We start from the raw sequence: 23,056 nt of genomic DNA on the forward strand, positions 1-23,056 counted from the left end.
AAAACAAAACACCACAAGTTGTATGCTTTTGATCAAACTTGGTTTGAAAAGGTGACTTTCTGAAATACCGTTCTGTCGGCTGCCAAAATGATAAATTCTAAAACTTAAAGGAAAAAATAAGACTAGAAAAGTTAACAAATACTATTTGTCATAACATTCTGCATACTCCCAACTCCCTACCGCAAGTCTACTACTAGAAGATCCACTAAACTATGCAAACTACTCAGCACATTCTCAAAACACACTTACACCTTTACCTGGATCGATTAAATGTTGTAACTCCTAGGAGAAGAATGTGCAAATATTCTGGTTCATCAAACAAATCTTCCTTACTAAGACAACTACAAGTTCAGAGGGGCAAATCGTCTAAGCGGGTAATTCCTCTGGGGCCCAAATATTTTTCACCCCTGGAAGGAACTCTAAACACTACTTAAATCTCACATTCAATTTCTGATTAGAAAAATGTAAATCAGGCTTAACGCTGAGGCCACAAAGTTTTTGCTCTAATTACCATGTATGTTTAAATACCGTGATTCAGGGGGCACCTGGGTGGCTCAGTCGGTTAAGCATCCAACTTCAGCTCAGGTCATGATCTCACGGTCTGTGAGTTCGAGCCCCGCGTCGGGCTCTGTGCTGACAGCTCAGAGCCTGGTGCCCATTTCAGATTCTGTGTCTCCCTCTTTCTCTGCCCCTCCCCTGTTCATGCTGTCTCTCTGTATCAAAAATAAATAAACGTTAAAAAAAATTAAAAAATTAATAAATATCATGACTCAGGTAAGTCAAGTTCTTTCTCACACATGTGGCTCCTGCCACCAGACATGAAGCACGTGGCTGCTCTACTGAGGCCATAAACCAAACCTTAAGAACCTAAGAAAGCATATCCAGAGCAATTAACACAACAGAACTCTTATTTTTTCCTGCTTGGTTTTAAGTTCATTTTACACACACACACACACACACACACACACACACACACACGTGTCTTGGACTGATTTCGGGGAAAGCATTTAAATGTTTATAAACAGCCAATAACACCAGCAGTATACTCTGACAATTAAGGCACTAAAAAAGCTACAGTATTATTACGATTGAAACAACTCATGAGCAAAATAACCCAGAACTAAAGGCAAAGCATAGATCTAAATCAACCCCTCTGTCAAAATAACTATTCCATACTCCCCCAACCAGGCAAATGACAAGAGGTTCTAAGTAAGGGCTGAGTCATGCGGAGAAAACAACAGCCAAGGAACATGAGTCGGGGCTTTCAACAAGTGGTAATTAATGACCATTTTCAAACCAAAGCAGATTTCTTTTAAAGACGCTGCATGCCTCCTTCAAATTCCTAATAGATGGGATATCAAGAAAACTAAACCATTATTACTATTATTGTTCTTAGTCTCATCTCTTGGGTGTGAATAGATGGTAAGAAAAGCTCATGCAGGAGTCACCATGAAACTCTGCCTCCCACTCCTGGAGTAGAAGATGAGATGTGTCCCTGCTCCTTGAAGGCCAAAGCACAGGCCCGTGGCCCAGGAAGCAAAATGACAGCACAAGGTGTCCAGCTACAGTGGTGGTCAGCAGCCATCATGACCCAAGACTGCCCCAGCGCCGTGGCAGTGGCTGCTGTCTCTCCACCAGTCCCTCAGCTTTTCTGTTGTTCCATCACCTACACCTGACCCTTCAACAACACAGGTTTGAACTGTGCAAGTCCACTTATATAGGGATTTTTTTTCAATAAACATATTGGAAAGTTTTTTGGAGATTTTTGACAATTTGAATAAACTCACAAACTACATGGCCTAGAAATGTAAAAAAAAAATTTAAGAAAAAATTAGGTATGTCACAAATGCATAAAATACATGTAGGTACTACACTATTTTATCACTTACTACCATAAAATATACATGAATCTATTATAAAAAGTTAAAATTTATCAAAACTTACACACTTACAAACTGTACATGGTGCCATGTGTAGTCAAGAGAAGGATTCATTAAACCATAACTGCATAAAATTAACTGTAATACACACTGCACTCCTGTAAACATTTCATAGCCACCTCCTGTTGCTACTGCGGAGAGCTCAAGTGGTGAGAGTGCGCACTTCAAGTGCAAGGTGACCCTAATCACTGAACATGCAGTTTGCATCTCCAGTAAACTCTGTATCTCAGTAAAGGCGACCTCTCACAACTCTTGTGTATTTCTCATTGTGTTTCGTGCAATACTGGTAACCCTGAATCACACCAGGGGGCCCATAAGAAGTGCCACTAGTGAGGCTGGAAGTGCTCCCAAGAAGCGTGACCTTACAAGAAAAAGTTAAATGGCGTGGCATGTACATGGATTGAGGTCTGCAGCTGCAGTTGTCCGCCATTTCAAGATAAATGAATCCAGCGCAAGGACCACTGTAGAAATAAGAAAAGGAAGTTAATGAATCTGTCACTGCTGCTAGGCCAGCAGGCACAAAAACCTTGGACTTTTTGCAAAATACATTTTTACCCCATATTGAAAATGCAGCTTTAATGTGGGTGCGGATTGCTAAAAGAAAGGCGTATCTCTCAAGACTGGTACGATTCGAGAAACAGCGAAGTCATTATATGACAACTTCAAGTAAAAGGAAAGTGAACGATCTAAAGCTGGAAAATGTAATGCCAGCAAAGGATGGTTCGGTAATTTTAGAAAGAGATTTCGCTTAAAAAAAAAAAGTCAAGATAACAGGAGAGGCCGCTTCTGCCAACCAGGAGATAGCAGATGACTTCCCAGACGCCATTAAGAACATTACTGAAGAGAAAGGATATTTGCTTGAACAGGTTTTTAATGCAGACGAAAGTGCCCTGTTCGGGGAAAAAAGTGCCACAAAGGACATTGATAAAAAAGGAAGAGAAGCGAGCACCAGGACTTAGGGCAGGAAGGAATAGTCTATCTCTACTGTTTCATGCAAATGCAGTCCGGTTTATGATGAGAACTGCCCTTGTCTGTAAAGCTGCTAACCTCCTAGCCTGGAAGGGCAAAGATAAACATCAGCTGCCAGTGCCTGGTTGCACAGCAAGTAGGCCTGGACAGTGAGAACCGTTTTTCTGGATGGGTTCCCTCAAGCTTTGTCCCTGATCAGCAAGTGCCTTGGGGGCCGCCTTTTCAAGTTCTTTTAAGGGGTGCCAGTGTGGCTCAGTCGGTTGAGCATCCAACTTCAGTTCAGGTCGTGATCTCACAGTTCGAAGGTTCGAGACCCGCACTGGGCTCTATGAGCCTGGAGTCTGCTTTGGATTCTGTATCTCCATCTCTCTCTCTGTCTCCACCACCCACCCCCACCCCCGCCCCCACTTCTCTCTCTCTCAAAAAATAATAAACATTAAAAAGAATTTTTTTAATAAAGTTCTTTTAATACTGGACAATGCCCTTGGCCAACCAGAATCCCATGAGTTCAACACCAAAGGTATCAAAATAGTCTACTTGCCCCCAAACACAATGACTCTGACTCAGCCTCTAGATCAGGGGGTCATAAGGAACTTTAAGGCTCGTTACACACAGTGATGTCTGGAAAGCATTGTGAACACTACGGAAGAGAACCCTGATAGCACATCATGAGAGTATGGAAGGCTTACACCATTGAAGATGCCACTGTTCTAGAAAAAGCCATGAAAGCCATCAAGACTGAAAGAATATTCCTGCTGGAGAAAACTGTGTCCAGATGTTATGCATGACTTCACAGGATTTACGAAAGAGCCAATCAAGGAAATCATGAAAGAGACTGCTGATGTGGCAGAAATGGTGGGTGGGTGAAGGGTTTCAAGGCATGGATCTTAGAAACATTTTTAGAGAACTGAAAAAGCAAAAAAAAAAAAAAAGAAAGAAAGAAAGTCAGAAATTATGAGGTATCCCCATAAGGTTACATGTACCAGAGTGCCTGCTCCACCCCCAGCCTCCCCTTCTGCCTCTGCCACTCCTAAGACAGTAAGACCAACCCCTCCTCTTCTGTTTCTTCCCCCTCATACTACACAACCCAAAGATGACAAGACTTTGTGATGATCGATGTCCACTCAGTGAAGAGTAAACACTCATCATGCCATACAGTTAATAAACTTAACTGTTGTGAGGGGCACCTGGGTGGCTCAGTTGGTTAAGCAACCGATTTTGACTCAGGTCATGATCTCGTGGTTTGTGAGTTTGACCCCCACGTTAGGCTCTGTGCTGACAGCTCGGAGCCCGGAGCCCGCTTCAGATTGATTGACTGATTCATTCATTCATTCATATTCTATCTCTCTCTCTCTGCCCCTCCCCCACTCACACTCTGTGTCTATCAAAAATAAACATTAAAAAAATTCTTTTAAATAAACTTAACTGTTGTGTATGTGTGTGTCTTTGTGTTAGTATCTAATAACTGCATGACAAGCAATGTATGGGATATTTCTGTGTCATCACCATCATCGCCTACATATTCACCACAAGGAACACTGTGTCTAACACTTGCATGGAAATGGACAGCCCATCCTTATGTAGGCATAAGGTGAGTGAGAGTTAATATAAAATACTGTTAATTTTCTGTTTTATAACTGTGCTTTCAAAGAATTACATTACTGTACACTATGCCTCCCTCTCTCATAACTGGAGGAACTGCCTATCACCCTATCATCACAGATAAGTAATTTTTTAATGCAACAATGTTTCCAATACTTTATTATGAATAGGACTGTAATACTGTAAAGCACAAAAGTTTTATAACGATTCATTCACTGGTATAGAAGCTAGGCTCCCGTGAAGCAATCATATCGATTATAGTAGGCTACCATAAAACAACCATATTGTTGCTACTTCATTATCACTGCATGACTCATACCCTATAAATAAACATACATTTCTTTTTCACATTTTCTTTTGGTTACTCTTTTGTTTTTTGTTTGCTTTCATTCAAAAAAATTTTTTAACATTTATTTATTTTTGAGGGGTGGAGAGAACAAGTCGGGGAGAGGCAGAGAGAGAGAGGGAAATATAGAACCCAAAGCTCCAGGCTCCAGGGCTCCAGACTGTCAGCACAGAGCCTGAAGCAGGGCTCGAACTCATGACCCATGAGATCATGACCTGAGCCGAAGTCGGTTAAGTCAGACTTAACCGACTGAGCCGCCCAGGCACCCCAAGTTTGTTTTCATTTCTGATGTCTAGTGTTAGAAATATGTGTAACAGCTATAGTGTTTTGTATCAGGTAAGACATTAATGCAGGTACTGATAGACAATTCGTCTTGTAAACAGATGACATAAACTGATGGTACTGACAAATACAGTACAATACTACAAATGTATTTTCTCTGCCTTATGATTTTTATAACATTTTCCTTTGTCTAGCTTACTTCATTGTAACAATATAGTCTATAATACATGTAACATACAAAATACGTGCTGATCAATATCAGTAAGGGTTCCAGTCAACAGTAGGCTATTAGTAGTTATGTTTTCAGGAGTCAAAAGTTACATACAGGATTGTTTTAATAACCTCCTCATTGTTTGAGAGTCAACTATACTTCAGTCATTCCAATAAACTGTGTTACTAGTTAAAATACACAAAATCAACTTGTACTGCTTGGAATGCAAAAGCCTGATTGACAGGCTTCACCATTACACAGTCTCCATTTTATATTTGTTAAGCATAAACAATTTCTGAAATACAGTTCTTTTGGTTTTAATAACAAAATTATTTTGTTTAGTAGAAAGCTGGAAACTAGAGCAAGCTCACTGAAAAATGTAACATCATTTATAATCCCACTAACTAGACAGACACAACCACAATCATTTTGAAACACACCTTTCCAAGTTTTCTGCCCAAATGGACATTTTGACCCCCGAGAAGAAAGTGTGGACACATTAACCACACTAGAGACCTATGGAGACATGAAGCAAGGATAACCACATAATTCATCGTTCCGTAAGGGCTTCTTTCTTTCCTTCCCTTATTAATAATCCAAGAAAACATCCTTAAATTGGGGCTATCCTTGGCAAACCCAGCTGTAGGGTTGCCCTACATACCTGAATAGCTCAGCCTACTGATTAGAAACCTCCACTTTAGAAATAGTACCATTCATCAGAAGAGGCTACGAATTATAAATTATCCTTCCCTAGCACAATTTATTTTTACCAACTGGCAAACAGGGGAACAAGAAGATAAATCTAAGTCCTAACAAATCCAAAATTTTAATGAAAGACGTTTTTTAAAAACTGCAATAGAATTAGCATCAGAAGATGCAAAATATAGATACCACCCCTTCCTTCTTAGGTCAGAAAAAATGTTGACCCAATTTGTCCTTGCACAGGAAGTCATTCAATAAAAAACAGAGAGAACAAAGGACTTTTTCCTGAATTATCAAGGCATCAATGAAACAGTACGCCCAGTTCTCCACACCCAAAATAGTGTATCATTTGGGGTTTTCTTCCCCCCTTTAAGTAGGTCAGAGCCCTTAAGAAGGCTGGAGGGGAAAATCAAAAGACATGGTTTCGAATATACTCCTAGAAGCTGACATGATGAGGTGGGATGAGAGCAAAATAAATAAATAAATATAACTTAATTAACAGACTCTTAATTCGACAAACCCAGATATAGGAACAGTGCTCTACTATACAAAGCAACGACAGAAAAACCAACTAGGGGGAAATCAGAGCATAGATTCAAAAAGAGCGATACGTAATTGATAACAGTAAGAAAGCCAGAATCCCTTGAGCTTATTTCTTTCCTCCTCTTTTTAAACAAGATCTTGCTTTGTAGCAGCTTTCGCTTTTGGTTTTCTGCCTTGTCAGCAACCGTTCCTTACCTACAGTCTATTTCCTTTCCTCCCTCCGAGTACTCTTTTCTGAAGATGAATTCTGCTCACATTCCCCACCTCTACTGATGATATTTTACCTACAGGAGAGGGAAGTCAGTTTCCAAATCACATACGCTGGGCTCAGCCTAAAAGGTCATAGGTAATTTTTTTTATAAACGTACTTGTACCCTTTCACGGAGTGATAGTGAAATAATTTTATCTGGAAGCAGGGGAGAACAAACACATTTTAAAACATTTCTTTAAACAGAGTCCCAAGAATACAGAAAGGGTATAAAAAAATCACATGAGGCATTACATATTATGTCTGGTTTGTAAAGTTCTCTACATAGAAATCCCAGACAGAAATTACAAACAGGCCAGGATGAAGGGAGAGGGAGAGAGGGAGGGGAAAAAGGAACAAAAACCTTCTTAATGTTAACAGCCTCAACACAGATTGTAGTTTCAGAGAAGCACAGGGTGAACTAACAGCTGACCTTTGAACCTCATTTGTCTCTAAAAATGGCAAGATCGCTGAAGAAAGAGGAAGCATACTGCCTTGAAACATTTTGTAAAGTGTTTTTTCTCATATGTTGTATTTTCAACATGCTCTTGATTTATTGGAGGGCTTTATTTGCCACAAATGAAAACATTTACCAGATATTTACCCAGATGTTTATCAATATATTTACCAGATATATATATATATATAATATTGAATGAATATTTTCCAGTTTAAGATGCTTAATTTAAGTAATCTTTGGCAGCACAATTCCAGTGCACAATCTGCAATGCTTTATTATTTTGTTTAATAGTTTGGCAGATAATCTTTTGCCTTTTTTTTTTTTTTTTCCTAAAGAGAGAGTGAGAGAGCATCTTAAGCCGACTCCACACTGGCACAGAGCCTGGAACAGGGCTTGATTCCACGACCTGAGCTGAAACCAAGAGTGAGACATGTAACCAGCTAGGTCACCCAGGAACCCCTGCAATGCTTTATTTTTATTATTGTTTTGTTTGTTTGCCTTTTAAAGAATGATCAAGAACCATTTTACCAAACTGATGGAAAGAATATAGAGGCAAAAAGATACAAGGACTCCAAGTGAAAACACTGAAATGGTGTCAGAATACAAAATAACTTTTTAAAAAGAGACTATATGGTAGGGAAAGAATGTAAACTTCTTTTTGAAATTCTGCTTCTAAAGAACTCTAACTCTAGGGGCACCTGGGTGGCTCAGTAGTTTAAGTGTCCAACTCCTTGATTTCGGCTCAGGGCATGATCTCACAGTTTGTGAGTTCAAGCCCCACGTCAGGCTCTGCGCTGACAATGCGGAACCTGCTTGGATTCTCTCTCCCTCTCTCTCCTCCACTTGCACATCCTCTCTCTCAAAATAAATAAACTTTTAAAAACTCTAATTCTGACACCAAAATTAGATGGTAACAACCTAAGGTACAGAACAGGACCATCAAGCTAAATTTAGACATTCCCTCTCTGTGGCATCTAAGCCATTTATTGAATGGTTAAATTCATAATTTCCCAACTGGTATGCATTATTATATTTGCTTTATACACATACAGAAACTGAGGCCCAGAGAAGGTTACCTACTTGCCCAAGATAAACAAAGCAATCTGGTGTCTGAGCGCATTAGAAAATCTGGCCTGATTCCAGAGCATGTGATCAGAAAACAATACCACCCACTACCTCTTAAACATCCGTTTTATAAACATTATCTCTTTAAATCCTCACAATTCCGTGTGAGGTGGGCATTATCATCTTTATTTTGAAGATCAAGAAAACCTAAGACTTAAGTTAGGTAGCTTGCCAAGATTTAGTTTCTCGTCCGTGGCTCCAAAGCCCATACTCTCTCTTCCAACATATCATGCTGCTTTCGGTACTAATATTCTATAAATCTATCACCACAAAGTGTTCCCTTCCCTTACAGGAAACGATTCCATGCAGGATGGAGATGAAGTAGGACTTGGTCTTTTGTTGCCACAGCCTCTCCTGTTCCCCCCTTCTCACACCCCTATTGCCTCTCCCAGTGAAGTACTGAGACAATTCTCAAGGACTTACATTACGATCAGTAACTCCCTCTACGACCACCCACCACCCTTCTCAAACAGACAACTGGAAAAGCTTAAAGCTATTAGAAGGAAATCTTCCCTGGAGAAAAGGTCACCAGGGCAAGGCCACTGTCAAGAGTCTGCCATTCTCTGCATGATAACCTTACTCCAAGTCCAAAGACCAAATCATAAACTGATACGTATTTTTCAATTAAAAAATCAAATATTTTCCCCTGCTGCCATTTCTATCTTGTGCGATTATCATCTGATTCATGATGGGCAACATTTCTAGGTCTGCTACCTCATCTATAACGTGAGCAACACCATCTCAAATGCCCCTGTCGTTTCAGAGCTCTAAGTTATCTGATAGGATCCCTCTTCCTCTGCCTGTTCATGAGGAAGAGGCTGATAGTTTATGGGGGGTGGCGGGGGGGGGGGGGTGGGCTGTAGACAAAGCCCCACAGTAAGTACAGCAGAGTATTATCAGGTTCTACTGTATACACAAAGATCCACTCACAAGCACACACACAAAGTCCAGTCTGAAACAAGCAACGAAAACCACCCAGAGCCTGGGCTTTGCCAACCCAAAATGAATCCTCTATTTTTAGCTCACATCCACACAAGACAGGGCCTAGCCTGGCCTGCGGCAGCCAAATGAGCGGCCAGCTGGGCTCACCAATGAATCTTAAGGCAAGCCGGATCTCTAATCCTTAGGAGTAACCTTTGGCTTGACTACAGCCAAAACCTGAATATAAGAACAGAAAGCTACAAAGGCTCAAAGCCTACCAAGGAAGCAGTATCTCAAATATGTAAGGCTACTTCCTGTATTTTATTTATTCTGGTAGACGGCGTGGACAAAGTTCAAAAAGCCTGGACATCTTTACATTGTAATCTCAATTTTCCAAGTCTGTATGTCATTTTACAGTTGAAGAACATGAGAAGGAGCAGAGGTGACCAAGATTAAATTCAAAATCCCAAAGTCACTTGCCAAACAACCTTAAATAGTAACTAGTGAGTTTAGTAAGGGCTGTGAACCAAGTTGAGAATTTTAAAAAACTCTGAATTTGAGAAGAAGTACAGAATTTTAAATTTCAGTTATCCAGATTATAATATCCATAAATCAGAGTAGACTGATACACAGCGGCAGTTCAGCCGAACACCTAAGATTTAAATGTGAAAAACGGCATCAACCAAACTTCCCCAGTCCAATCTAGGGAGTTGCGCCTAGTGTCCTCGCTGCTGGCATCAGACAGATGCAAGGGAAAGAGCACTAGACAGACAGGAAGCAGTTAAGCTCCGGTCCCAATTCTGCCATTAATTAACTGGTATGCCTCCAAGGCTCCTGGCGCGCGGGCAATTCAAACATCAGGTAAGTGTTTCCGGGAGAAAAGAGTTCTAGCAGAAAGATGCCACTGGAGTCCCCACAGAAGATAGTGGGAGTCCTTTAAGGTTTCCGAGCACAGGGAGGTTGGGTGAAACAGCTACAGAAACAAACATCTAACAGAGCTTTTCAGGAGAGAGCAAATTAAGAGAATATTGCCCAACAATACTGTCTGATTAAAAAGAAAAAAATTTTTTCTCAGTGTAAACCTCCTTACTAATTGGGAAAGAAATTAAAAATCTTTTATGCAAATAAAATTTGTGTCTACTATATGGGCTACAAGATGTGCCAGGAACGCCACCAAGATGGATGAAACTCTCTCACCATCTAATGGGGTGACGGGCAGCTTCTCAGATGTATCAACGGCTTTCTGGGAGACACAAACAGAGAAGGACCCTCTGCAGGGGCACAGGAGGGGCCATTCAAAGTGGGGACAGCGTCTGAACGGTGAGGTCTATGCAGAGGGAAGAGCACTTATGAAGAAGGCAAGGAGTGAAGAGCCAAGGGCAGCAGGAACTGCAGGTGGGGGGCACCCAACAGTGAAAAGACCTTCTCAAGCCTGACCAGGAAGTCTCTGGTAGGAATGAGATCCTGGAGGTGGTGACACAATGGGCAAAGGGGAGGGGCTGGTGACAGGCAGCAAAGAGACTGAGCAGCACTGGAGGCCAGAGGCAGGAAGGCTGAATAAAAGCAGTGCACGAAGGTCGCAGAGAAGCACAGGGTTTGGGAAGGATGCTTGCAAGGGAATTAACAGGACCCGGTGACCAACCAGATGTAGACTCTGAGGAAAAATGAGGAGGTCACATAATGCTGAGGATTTTGAATCTATACAAAGCTATAAATAGTCACTCTTTAAATTCAAATGAGCAGTGTGACAAAATTTTAGAGATAGAAGGACCATTCCTGGTCACAGAGGCCCCACACTGTGCTTGACAGTTAAGAAGTAACATAAGCGGGGCACCTGGGTGGCTCCACGGGTTAAGCATCCGACTCTTGATTTCAGCTCAGATCATGATCCCAGGGTTGTGGGATCGAGCCCCGAGTTGGGCTCCACACTGAACGTGGGGCTTGCTTGAGATTCTTTCCCTCTCTCCCCTCTACTCATACTCTTTCTCTGAAGGAGGAGGAGGAGGAGGAGAAGTCATCACATGAGCAAGAAGTCTGGCAGAGAGATGACAGCGGCTCCAGTAGCTGCTACAAAAAAAACCTTGAAAGTTACATACACAGGTCGTGACCTCTGAACAATCTGAGGGTTAGGGGCACTGACCACTATACAGTGGAAAAGCCACATACATATAACTTCAGACTCCCAAAAAGCTTAACTACTAACAGCCTACTGTTGACAGGAACCCTTACTGATACCATAATGAACACATATTTTGTATATTATATACTGTATTCGTACAATAAGGTAAAAGGAGAGAAAAGAAAATGTTAAGAAAATGATAAGGAAAAAAATTCACTTATAGAAGTGTAAAAAAAAAAAAAAGGTGGGTGGGGGACGCCTGGATGGCTCAGCTGGTTGAACCTCTGACTTCGGCTCAGGTCATGATGTCACGGCTCATGAGTTTGAGCTTCCTATTGGGCTCTGTGCTGACAGTTCAGAGCCTAAAGCCTGCTTCTGAATCTGTATCTCCCTCTCTCTCTGCCTTCCCCCTCTCGCATTGTCTCTCTCTCTCAAAAATAAATAAACATTAAAAAATTAATTAAAAAAAAGAAATGTAAAAAAAAAAAAATAGCTGTGTATAAGTGGGACCCACACAGTTCAAACTCATGTTGTTCAAAGGTCAACCGTCCACATCAGCAAAAATCCTCACTATTTGCTGGGCCAAGATTAGGGAACTTCTTTCTATCCTTTTATAGACCTTATAAAATTTCCTGTTGCCTTCTGCTTTCTTTCAAAGCTATTTATAATGTTCATTTAAACCCACAGAGGCAGGGTAAAACTTTAACATTTAAACACACAGGGTAATTTTTGTCCTTGATCCTAGAGCCCCTGAGGACAGCCATATAGCAAAAGAATTATTTAGTCCCTCTCCTCCCCCTACAAGTACATTTTATGAGACAGAAAAGTGAAGCACAGAGTGGCCATGTAACCTGTCTATCAGCACAGTCAAGAAGGATTAAACAAGATAAAGAGTTTGATTCATGGCCAGTTACATTTTAGGTTTCAAAAGGCATTTAGGTAGTGATGTAAAGTAGGCAGGTGGATATATATGTCTGCAGCTCAGAATGGAGAGCTGAGATATAAATTTGGGAGTCATCAGCACACAGATGGTACTCAACACCATGGAAACAGATGAGATCATCTTCAGAGGGAATGCAGGCAAGAGCAACAGGCCTAGGACAGAAACCCTGTGGAAGGGCCAACGTTTGGATAAGGGAAACCAAAGAAACTGAGGAGGATGGCTTGTAGTTCATCTTCTACCCCAACTTCTTTACAAACCAACAACAGAAACCTTTTGTGTTAAGCGTATCTATGTATTTCAGTGCCAGATATTTTAAATACCGAAGACTACCACAAATTTTACCAATTTCAGTTAGTAACAGTAATCTAGAACTGTCGGGAGAAGAGGGACTGTACGAGTTAAATCTGCTGATGAGTGGTATTTCCAGATAAAGGAAGAGTTCTCTTTCTGTGACTAGTTCATGGCTTAAATGTCTGCAAGAATCAGGTAGGTGAAGGGGCCTGGCTGGCTCAGTCAATAGAGCATGCAACTCTTGATCTCCGGGTTCTAAGTTCGAGCCCCACGTGGGGTGTAGGGATTAATTAAAAAATAAAACCGTAAAAAAAAAAAAAAATTCAGGTAGGTGAGTGTGAAGCACTAAGAAACACAACGGTAAATGGTGGGTCCTGTGCTACTGGCAGGGGCTGGGCCTCTCCTACTGGCATTCAAATTTGGTGGATTACAGAGAAAAATGGAGGGTCCTGGTCCTTACAGTACCATGTGAACTGGGAATCAAATCCACGTCTCTATGGGTTCACAATTACAGCACAAGGCTGCATGTTAACAGAAGTCTTTCCTCCTGCCATTAACCGTTTTTCTCTAGAGGTGAAGTGTGAATACATTCAGTGTTGTAAAATGGAAGCACTTCTTAAAACTCATCAGCTCTGTGGCTCTGGGTGTTATCTACAATCCATCTGTGAAACAGAGATGATAATGCTATGAGGACTAACTGAAAGCATGTCTGGAAGAAGTCCCTAACTCGATGACCATTAGGCATTAATAAATGAGGAAGAGCAGGAGGAGAATGGGATGGACTAAATGATGATGAGCTTTCCAAACTATTATCACTCATCATCAAAGTGCAATAATACCGGTGCAGCTATTAAAAATCACTCGAGTACTTGGGGCACCTGGGTGGTTCAGGCAGTTGTTAAGCATGTGACTTTGGCTCAGGTCCTGATCTCCCGGTTCACGGGTTCGAGCCCTGCATCGGGCTCTGTGCGGACAGCTCAGAGCCTGGAGCCTGCGTCAGATTCTGTGTCTCCCTCTCTCTCTGCACCTCTGCTGCTCACGCTGTCTCTCAACAATAAATAAATGTAAAAAAATAATTTTTTTTTAAATCACTTAAGTACCATATATATCCCCCTCCCCCCCCAAAAGGAGCTACACCTTTTACAGGGTTCTCATTTTATTGTTTGAAGTTTTTAACCATTAACTGAACAAAATATGACAATTAAAAAAATTTTTTTTAATGTTTATTTTTGAGAGGGGGGAGGGAGGGTAGGGAGAGAGGGAGGGAGGGAGGGAGGAAGGAAGGGAGGGAGGGAGGGAGGGAGGGAGGGAGAGAGCATGAACAGGGGAGGAGCAGAGAGTGAAGGAGACACAGAATCTGAAGCAGGCTCCAGGCTCTGAGCTGTCAGTACAGAGCTTGATGCAGGGCTCGGACTCACAAACCACGAGACCATGACCTGAGCAGAAGACAGACGCTTAACCGACTGAGCCACCCAAGTGCCCCAAAATATGACAATTAAATGGTGCCTAACAAAATGTATTAGACAGTAGCTAAAATGAAGGGTTATTTTTTTAATTAAAAAAAAATGTTTTGTTTTATTTTTGACAGAGAGATAGAGCGTGAGCAGGGGAGGGGCAGAGAGAGAGGGAAACACAGAATCCGAAGCAGGTTCCAGGCTCTGAGCTATGAGCACAGAGCCTAACAGCAGGCCTCCAACTCAAGAACCGTGAAATCCTGACCTGAGCCAAAATTGGATGCTCAACCAACTGAGCCACTCAGGTACCCCCTAAAATGAAGTTTAAGTCTTGGTATGAAAATTGATTGTATTGATGAGCTTTTTTACCTTCCCCTTAAAAGGCTGTCACTACTTAAAGGAGGCAGATCCTATGATTCCAGAAGGTCGGAGTCACTGCTCCTCTTGCCTAAGAAATTGCATAATTCTCTTCACATAGAACAGATTTGGGGTTAAAGACTTCTACGTAAAGCCAGGATGGGAAATAAGGAGAAGAGGATAGCAAAAACGTGAATTCTGTCCAGGTGTGCCAGTCATCTTTGCTTTGTTTCACGGCCAAGATTGGCACCCCTAGTCTCTCTGCCTTCTTGGTGCTTAGACACTCAAGTTGCTGGAGAAGGACCTGAGGTGTGCATATTCTTATTAAACGCATGCAACCTGACTCAGGACACCTCGTACATAGAAACACTGGAAATCTTTGTCAGTCGGTTGTACCCCTGAGGTGCAGAGGTTGGAACCGCGAGGTGACACCGTGAAATCATAAACACACTGGTTTTCTTACCTAGAAAGTGAAGAGAGACCCATCCACACTATACATCTACAAGAACTGTTGAAAGAATTAAATTAACAGTTAACAGGAGAATGCACTGTAAGGCACTGAGGTTATTACTCTCTTCTCCAGCTAGAGCAGAGAATTATAGAATTCAAATTCTACCAACACTAGTATAATTTAGCATAACCAATCTCGGTTTTCTTAAAGAAAAAGTAAACTGGTCAATTTCTTTGTACAATGTTCCAAGACTCTAAATTCCTACACTTTAAGTACTGAAAGTAACTGGTTACAAGAGTCCAATGTGGAATCTGAGATGAATCACTTCACCATTTTGGGCATCAGTTTTCCTCATGCAGAAAACAAGTGTGGAGGACGAGCGGGATCTCCAAGCTCTTTTTTGGCTAGGACTTTTTTGTTCCCCCATTATATTCATCTGTACGTGTCTGGTCACAAGAACTAGTGAAATGTTTTTGATTAGTTAATAAAAACGAGTCATTCCAACTGAGTTACATCATTCATAAGTGAACTTTTACATTCCACCATCCCGACTGTATTAAAGTTAGAGGGAAAATGACAATTTTCATAGTGTGGTGATCACTCCCATCATGAAGGACAGGAAACATGAAGTGTAAGTCTGCTATTTCTTCGCATGAGCCCTTGTTGCCCACATGCCTCTCAAAGCACAACTGTTGCTCTCAAAGCAACAAACAGTGCAAAGGGACACTGATGTGTTGCCCCAGTGGAGAAAAGGCTGGCTGTGCCAGACTGAGGCAGGACACACCATCATTTCACATTCAGAAACACACAGGATTCACTTTATGCACATGCAGGGTGTGATGCCACTGAACTCTTAGCGGGAATTCTCAAGTTCAAAACTACAAAAAGTATCAAATCATATGAGGTAACTAGACAGAGCCTCAACTTTAGAAAAAGTTAACTTTAGGGTGCCTGGGTGGCTCAGTGAGTTGAGCATCTGACTTTGGTTCGGGTCATGAGCTCATGGTTCATGAGTTCAAGCCCAACGTCGGGCTTTGCACCTGCTTGGTTCCACACTGTCGGTGCAAAGTCTGATTGGGATATATTCTCTCTCTCTCTCTCTCTCTCTCTCTCTCTCTCTCTCTCTCTCAGAATGAGTAAATAAACTTAAAAAAATGTTTTTAAGTAAACTTCAGTAGATCTACTTTAAAACATTAGATTGAAAGAAATTTCTTGGGAAATGCCTCACTTGAGTTTATTTAAACTATCACTACAGGGGCACCTGGGTGGCTCAGTCAGTTAAGCGTCTGACTTCAGCTCAGGTCATGATCTCACTGTCAGTGAGTTCAAGCTGCATCGGGCTCTGTGCTGACAGCTCAGAGCCTGGAGCCTGCTTTGGATTCTGTGTCTCCCTCTCTCTCTGCCCCTCCCCCGTCCTCCCTCCCTCTCACGTGCGCGCTCTCGCTCGCTCTCTCTCACACACACACACAAATGAGCATTAAAATTTTTTTGAGCTATCACTACAAACAGATCCATCATAACATCTAGTCCTAAGAATCAGAAGGCCTGTCATATTCTCCATAAAATGTGTGATTCCATCCAACTACCAGAAGGGTGAACCACAGATAAGCAGTTCATTTTTGTCGCTGGCTGTTAAATATTTTACAGCACCTCTGAGAGAAGCAGGGGTAATAACTGTCTTCTTTTTCTCCAGGAGTCAGGTAGACTGCCATGCCAAGCCCAAGCTACCGCTGAGAACATGACTGGCCTTAGGGCAGCGAGAGCAGCAGGAGCTACTCAGGAGTGATGGCAGTGGAGGGACAACATGACGATGGGCCGGACACTGCACAGCTCATTACACCCAAACACGATTTCTGGATTTGCTCACTTTGCAATGAATACTTGCATCGACGCTGAAACAGAAAGCACCACAGCAATAAATCCATCATCGATACAATCTCAATGCAATCTTGCTTCAACTACAAAAGCTCAGGAAAAAAAGGTGTCAATTTATTAACCACAAAAATCCTGTAATCATGACTAACCATACATAACACAGGAAAAAAATACTTAAGGTTTGACAGGCGGACCGACCACCTGTCTTTAGGACATCTCCATCCATCCAAAAAAATAAGGAACCATCCTCTTTATAAAATCTTGGAGAGGAATACACTTCATAGCCTCTCTTGGTAATCCATTTCAGTGCTTAACACTCAAGGCATCAAGGCATTCATCCACCCTCTGTCATTCAAATGGTAAATTCTGCCATAATGTTTCCACCCTTTTCCAGAGCAAATGAATAACATTTTGCCATCAACTCTGCAACGTATCTTGCAACCTTTGTTTCTATTTTACAGGGGAAAACGGGTTTCTTAAGACTTTCCTAAAAGACCTTTACGCTCGCAGGAGTGTGTGCATGTTCTAAACATGAGCAGAACGTCTCCCTTGCTAAATCCTGTCAATCAATGACTCTTGTTAAACTTCAGCATTAAAATTCAAAAGGCTTACCACTGCACAGAAGAATCCTCTCCCCTCTTTTCCCACCCTTTCCTTCACCTCTTTCCCAGCCTTACATTATCATCTCAAGTTCCCACGTGGCACCACCATGTTTCGCTTCACTCTGATTTCTCACATGCTATTTCCCCAGCGTGCAACGCTAACCTGAGGACTGGGACTTCACATTCCGTCCTCCCGCTCTACAAAGTACACACACCCCTACCCCCCCACCCTCCACCCCCCAAAAAACACAAATTCTAGCGAGAAAAATGCAGTTGGCCAAAAAGAAGATCTTGCCTAAAAAGGTGATTCAGTTTTACAACAGAGTCAGTGAATGCTTACCTACCGAACAACCACAAGGCCCTAGTTTGACAAGGAGGGTTAGAGAATCTTAATTCCTGTACATCTTTTTAAAAATAAAAAAGGGTGCTCGCTTCGGCAGCACATATACTAAAATTGGAACGATACGGAGAAGATTAGCATGGCCCCTGCACAAGGATGACACGTAAATTCGTGAAGCGTTCCATATTTTTTGGGTGATGGGTATTGAGGAAGGCACCTTTTGGGATGAGCACTGGGTGTTGTATGGAAACCAATTTGACAATAAATTTCATATATTGAAAAAATAAAAATAAAAAAGGAAAGTCTGCCATGTTTTGTCATCTGTCTGGGGTGAGAAGCTTCTACGATACAACTTCTTGAAATCCCTTACAAAATTAAAAGTCATTAACAAAGGCACTAAGTATACCTTAAAGCATTTCGTGAATGCTTGACTGAATAAAGAATCTACTGCCTCAGAGTTTGTTAAAGTTGACTGTATGGACTTGGCTTTCATTTATGCACACCCAGCGGAACGCTGAAGGTGTCACAGTAACAGGTGGCTTTACGAGAGAGAAGAGCTAAGAAGCAGAGGGGACTGCTGTCAACAGTGTCTAGTATACTGTCAACCATCATCTATAGAACACTCGAAAAGAAACAACTGAGACTCCAAAATGAGAGTGTAAGCAAAAAAGGTCCTTTACACGCTGCCCGTAAGAGTGTAAAGCTCCAGCTTTGCAGAGGCAATTTAACACTCCCGACCGAGAGCCTTACAAGCTGGCTTTTCTAAGTGATTCCATTTCTAAGACCAAGACTCAATAAAAAGAATTATGGTATACCTATCCATATCATGGACTCAGTCCTATGCAGCCTTTAAAAATGATACCATAAAAAAATGCCCACAGAAGATTACTTAATAACCTAAGAAAGACCGCATATGATAACATAAAAAGCCAATTCCAGAGTAATGTGCCAGTGTGATGTTGGGTTTTCTTGTTGATGATGGTAATGCTGTGAAAGTATGTCTGCTTGATTTTTATGGATCTACTGACGCTAAAACATAATATTAAACTTAAAAAATTAATACTAGAGACTGACCTTTTATGATGAAAGTATGGTGCTTTTTGTGTTCTCCTTTTTATCTGAATTTTCAAAAACGAATAAACATATCTTCTGAAAAGGATTATGTTAAATAACACGTAACATAATTAAGTTAGAGAAAAGGTTTACTTCTTCTGTAGGAACTAGCAGATTTCCTCCTTATAGAGAGTAAGCAACACTATTTTTTTCCTTAGTTTGGCTGCCAGGAGACTCAAAGCCAAATTTGCCGGTCACCATCATCAGCAGGTGCACAGCAAATGCCACATAACTGGCGGCGTGTGCTTCTGACTATCCGCCATCGTAACCTTCTAGTCTGACCTGCATTTTCTCTGGCCCTTTTTCTACTGCATTGTAGATCTTCTTCTCACTAGCCTCCAAATCCTTTTGTGGGGGGAGTGTGGGGGGAGGGGGGAAAAGAAAGACGGAAAAAGAAGGAAAAGGGGAAAGGAGAAAAAGGATGAGGTGGCATTTGCAGCAGCAGGATATTGTTCTAGCTCTGTAATTTTCAGGTTAATTTATTGAAGGTTAGGTCCCAGCACAGTGGGTACTGTACTACGTGTAGAGTGAATGAATGGACAGAACACCTTCCCAGCTTGAGAAATGCATGTCTCTCAGGGGCCCTTCCTACTCCAAACAGTTGAAATCTTCTTGAATTCTGGTACCTTAGCATATGGTTATTAGAACAGTGCTCACCAGTATTTGTGCAGATTTGAAACATCAGAAAAACCCAGAGATACAGTTCTTAGTACAACAACAGTTTGATGTGCACGCCTTCAATCTACAGATAATGAATGCTTATAGTACTCACAGGACTTGAAAATCCTTTCCTATAAATCTGCACAGGTCTGTGGCTCACAGATTGTAAATCAATGTGCTATACAGCACAGAAGAAAACTGTTTACCATGAGCTGAATTTAGATGGCAGACATTCTTTTCTTTTGAGGCTGGCACGAGTTTTTGTTTTGTTTTTTAATTTGTGCCATTATTTAAAAGGAGAGATCTGGGGCTCCCGGCTGGCTCGGTCAGTGGGAGAAACAACTCTTCATCTTGGGGTTGTGAGTTCAAGCCCCTCGGGTAGAGATTACTTCTAAGTAAAAATCTTTAACTAACTAACTAAATAAATAAATAAATAAGACTAAAATGAGAGCTCTGACAGAAAAAAGTAGTCAACTTCTCACAAAAATCACAAAGGCTGGCAAAATTTGGCCTGGATTTCCACATGGCAGTAGCCGGCAAGAGCTGATCCACAACCACCTCTTTATTTACTTATTTATTTTGGAGGAACACGGGTTCTTTACAAACATGTGATCTCAAAAACACAGCATGCCATTATAAAAACTGTACCACATACCTACAAGCAAAAGGACAGATGTGTAACCGTACCAGGCATCATAGCTTCATGCGGTGTGTCTTTGCAAACCATGTTATTTGTGTGCACAGGCTCTTTTTACACGTACACACATACACACACAGCCTCACACACTCTGGGCTTACAGAAGTGGGAACACCTTCAGTAGTTTTTTATTGCCTGTTTTTCACCTTTCTTGTTTTTTTTTTCTACAATGCCTTTTAATAACACTGTTATTAAATCTTCTACATCATGTTTTAATCTCTGTAGCATATTCCTTACACTGGATAAACTATAACAAATTTAATACTCTCATACTGCAAACCATTTATTTCCAATAGCTTTGCTACCATAAATGCGCAGAGTAATTTACAAAGACAATTTCGTTTTATTTTTAATGTCTGTATTTGAGAGAGACGGCGGGGGAGGGGGGCAGGGGGTGCTGCAGAGAGAGAGAGAGAGGCACAGAATCTGAAGCTGGCTCCAGGCTCTGAGCTGTCAGCACAGAGCCCAACGCAGGCCTCGAACCCATGAACCTTGAGATCATGACCTGAGCTGAAGTCTGACGCTTAACCGACTGAGCTACCCAGGTACCTGTGTTTTATTTTAGACTTTGAAGAAGAATATGAAAGGATGGGAGTTCTCTGGCCTCCTCCTCCCCAGTTTTCAGTCTCTTTTCCCCTCGTTTTAATTCAGTATAGCAGCAGCTAGCTCTTTACATGGGTTTGTGGTCTCTAGCGTTCTAGAGTCTGCATCTGGCCCTTGGTCCTCACTCGTCTCAAAGGCATCACTATTTGCCTTTGGCAAATGTCTGTAACCCTTACACTGTATACAGCTCTAGCCTCAATGTAAGTTCACCCAAAATGCTATTATTGGTTATTTGTAATTCTTTCAACAAATGCCAAGAGCTTCCCGCTGGTGTGGTCCATGACTAGATGCCCACGAAACTGCCCAAGTTAGGTGAGGGGAGGCCACCCACCAAAGCCTCTTCTACACAGAGCCTAGGCTTCTGTGCTGCCTTTGCTGGCCCCTGATTTCCCAATCACTGAGTGGGCAGTGCAAAGCCGCTGCTGATAAATGCTGGATGGACGCACAGAAGATGGATGGATGACAAATGTAAGCTACACTAAAATCAGTCTTTAATTTCTTCCAGCTATTGGCACATAAGGAATTCTGCTCCAAAGGGAATCTGCAATATGACGGTTAGAAGGAGAGTTATTTTTTATTGTTGTCATTGTTATTCTTACAAGAGCAGTGCACATTTGTTCAAAACTTCCCTGATCTACCATGGTGGGGGGGGGGGAGGGCAGATCCCACAGGGAAGAGGAAGTGCTGCTGCTGGGGTGCAAACCCACGTTAGGTAATACGGTACCTGGGACTTGGAACTGAATTACAACGAACCGCACACTGAGAAAGTGACGCTTTTCCCAACTTCTTTCAGTCTGTCTGAGTATATCAAACAGCATGTCTCACTTTGGTGCTAACACATACACTTAAGCTCCTTTACGACACTTGCCAATTTAATTTCCCTTGTAAACAGAGGGAGCATATGGCACAGGCCTAAGCCTTTATCAGACAACAGAATCTGGACAGGATTTAACAGTAATTGTTTTTAAAGGTTCTGGTAGGAATACAGAGATTTCCTTTTAAAGAAAATTAACTTTTAAAAAGCATTATACAAATTTTATGTTATGTGCATCTTGCCACAACTAAACACAAACAAAGAACATGGTATTAAGTAACAGTAAAGGATGGAGTACAACCACGACAAAGAGCACTGAGGTGATATACACAATACTGACATCTGGGAGATGAAGGGCTCTGGTTTGATGTTACCAGTTTGGCAAAGAGATGGGAAGCGTTCAGATTTACTTTAATGTCCATTTTACATTGTAACAAACGTAAAAAATATATATGTAATAACAAACTGTGCATTTTTATGGTGATAGAAAAACCTAAGATTTGTAACCTTGACACTTCAAGTTAAATTAGCTTATGACTACAATTGACAACATAGGATTATATATAACTATGACCACGTACAGCTATACTTTATTAATCTAAAACAATACCATAAAAATAAATGACTCCCTCTATACCAAAAAAGGTCTTCCCATAAGGTTCCTAATTTGCAAGCTGCAAATGATGATATAAAAATATTCTCTAATGAAAACACTTCTATATTTAAGATCGTAAGTCAGGGCTAATAGTACACCAATAAGTAGACCAAATGTCATTGATACTCCCCTCTGTCAAACAGCAGCTGTGACAAATGCTACAAAGGAGAGGTACATGGTTCTGGAAGGGCTTATAACAAGTGTAATTTGACCTACGCAGGGCTTCCTTGAGATAGGAAGGATAGGAGCAGCGAAAGAGCAAAGCAAGAGAGACAGGACTGGAGTCAGAGGAGTCTGCGGTTGGGATGGAGAATGTGGGTGCTCAGTGACCCAGATACAGAGTTTTCCTTTATGCCAAGAACAGTGGGAAGAGGGCTGAAGGGTATGTAAAGTGGAGAGTGACCTGGCCTGAGCAGACTGGTGTTCTGAAAGGTCTGTGCGGGCTGTGATGTGGCAACCCTCCAAAGAAGTGTCAGAATCAAAGTTTAAGTTGGTAACAAACAAAATAACCTAGAAATTACTGCATCTAGACCACATAAGTAATGACCAACAGGAAGGAAGCTCAGCTAATTGTCCAGGTTTGTTTTGTTTTCCTAACAGAAATTAAAAGACACTAGTACAATTTTATTCAGACATACGATACTGAAATTTTAGAGACTATGAACAATATGAAATGTAACACTCTACAAATTTAACACTATAAAAAGTTGATATAAGATTGGAACATATAGGGG

At 41.4% G+C, this 23,056-nt stretch overlaps 1 protein-coding gene and 1 non-coding gene across 8 annotated transcripts in view; one reads left to right on the forward strand and one right to left on the reverse strand.

The window, feature by feature from the left end:
- The window catches only part of SRPK2 (SRSF protein kinase 2), a 255,446-nt gene that overhangs the window by 128,338 nt on the left and 104,052 nt on the right, over positions 1-23,056 (reverse strand). The window lies entirely within an intron of this gene.
- Positions 17,865-17,971, forward strand: LOC121029044 (U6 spliceosomal RNA). Its single transcript, XR_005789551.1, has one exon. It is a non-coding gene; the product is annotated as a U6 spliceosomal RNA (small nuclear RNA).

Source organism: Herpailurus yagouaroundi, unplaced genomic scaffold (assembly GCF_014898765.1).
Source record: "Herpailurus yagouaroundi ecotype Mexico unplaced genomic scaffold, PumYag 100, whole genome shotgun sequence".
Lineage (NCBI taxonomy): Eukaryota > Metazoa > Chordata > Mammalia > Carnivora > Felidae > Herpailurus > Herpailurus yagouaroundi.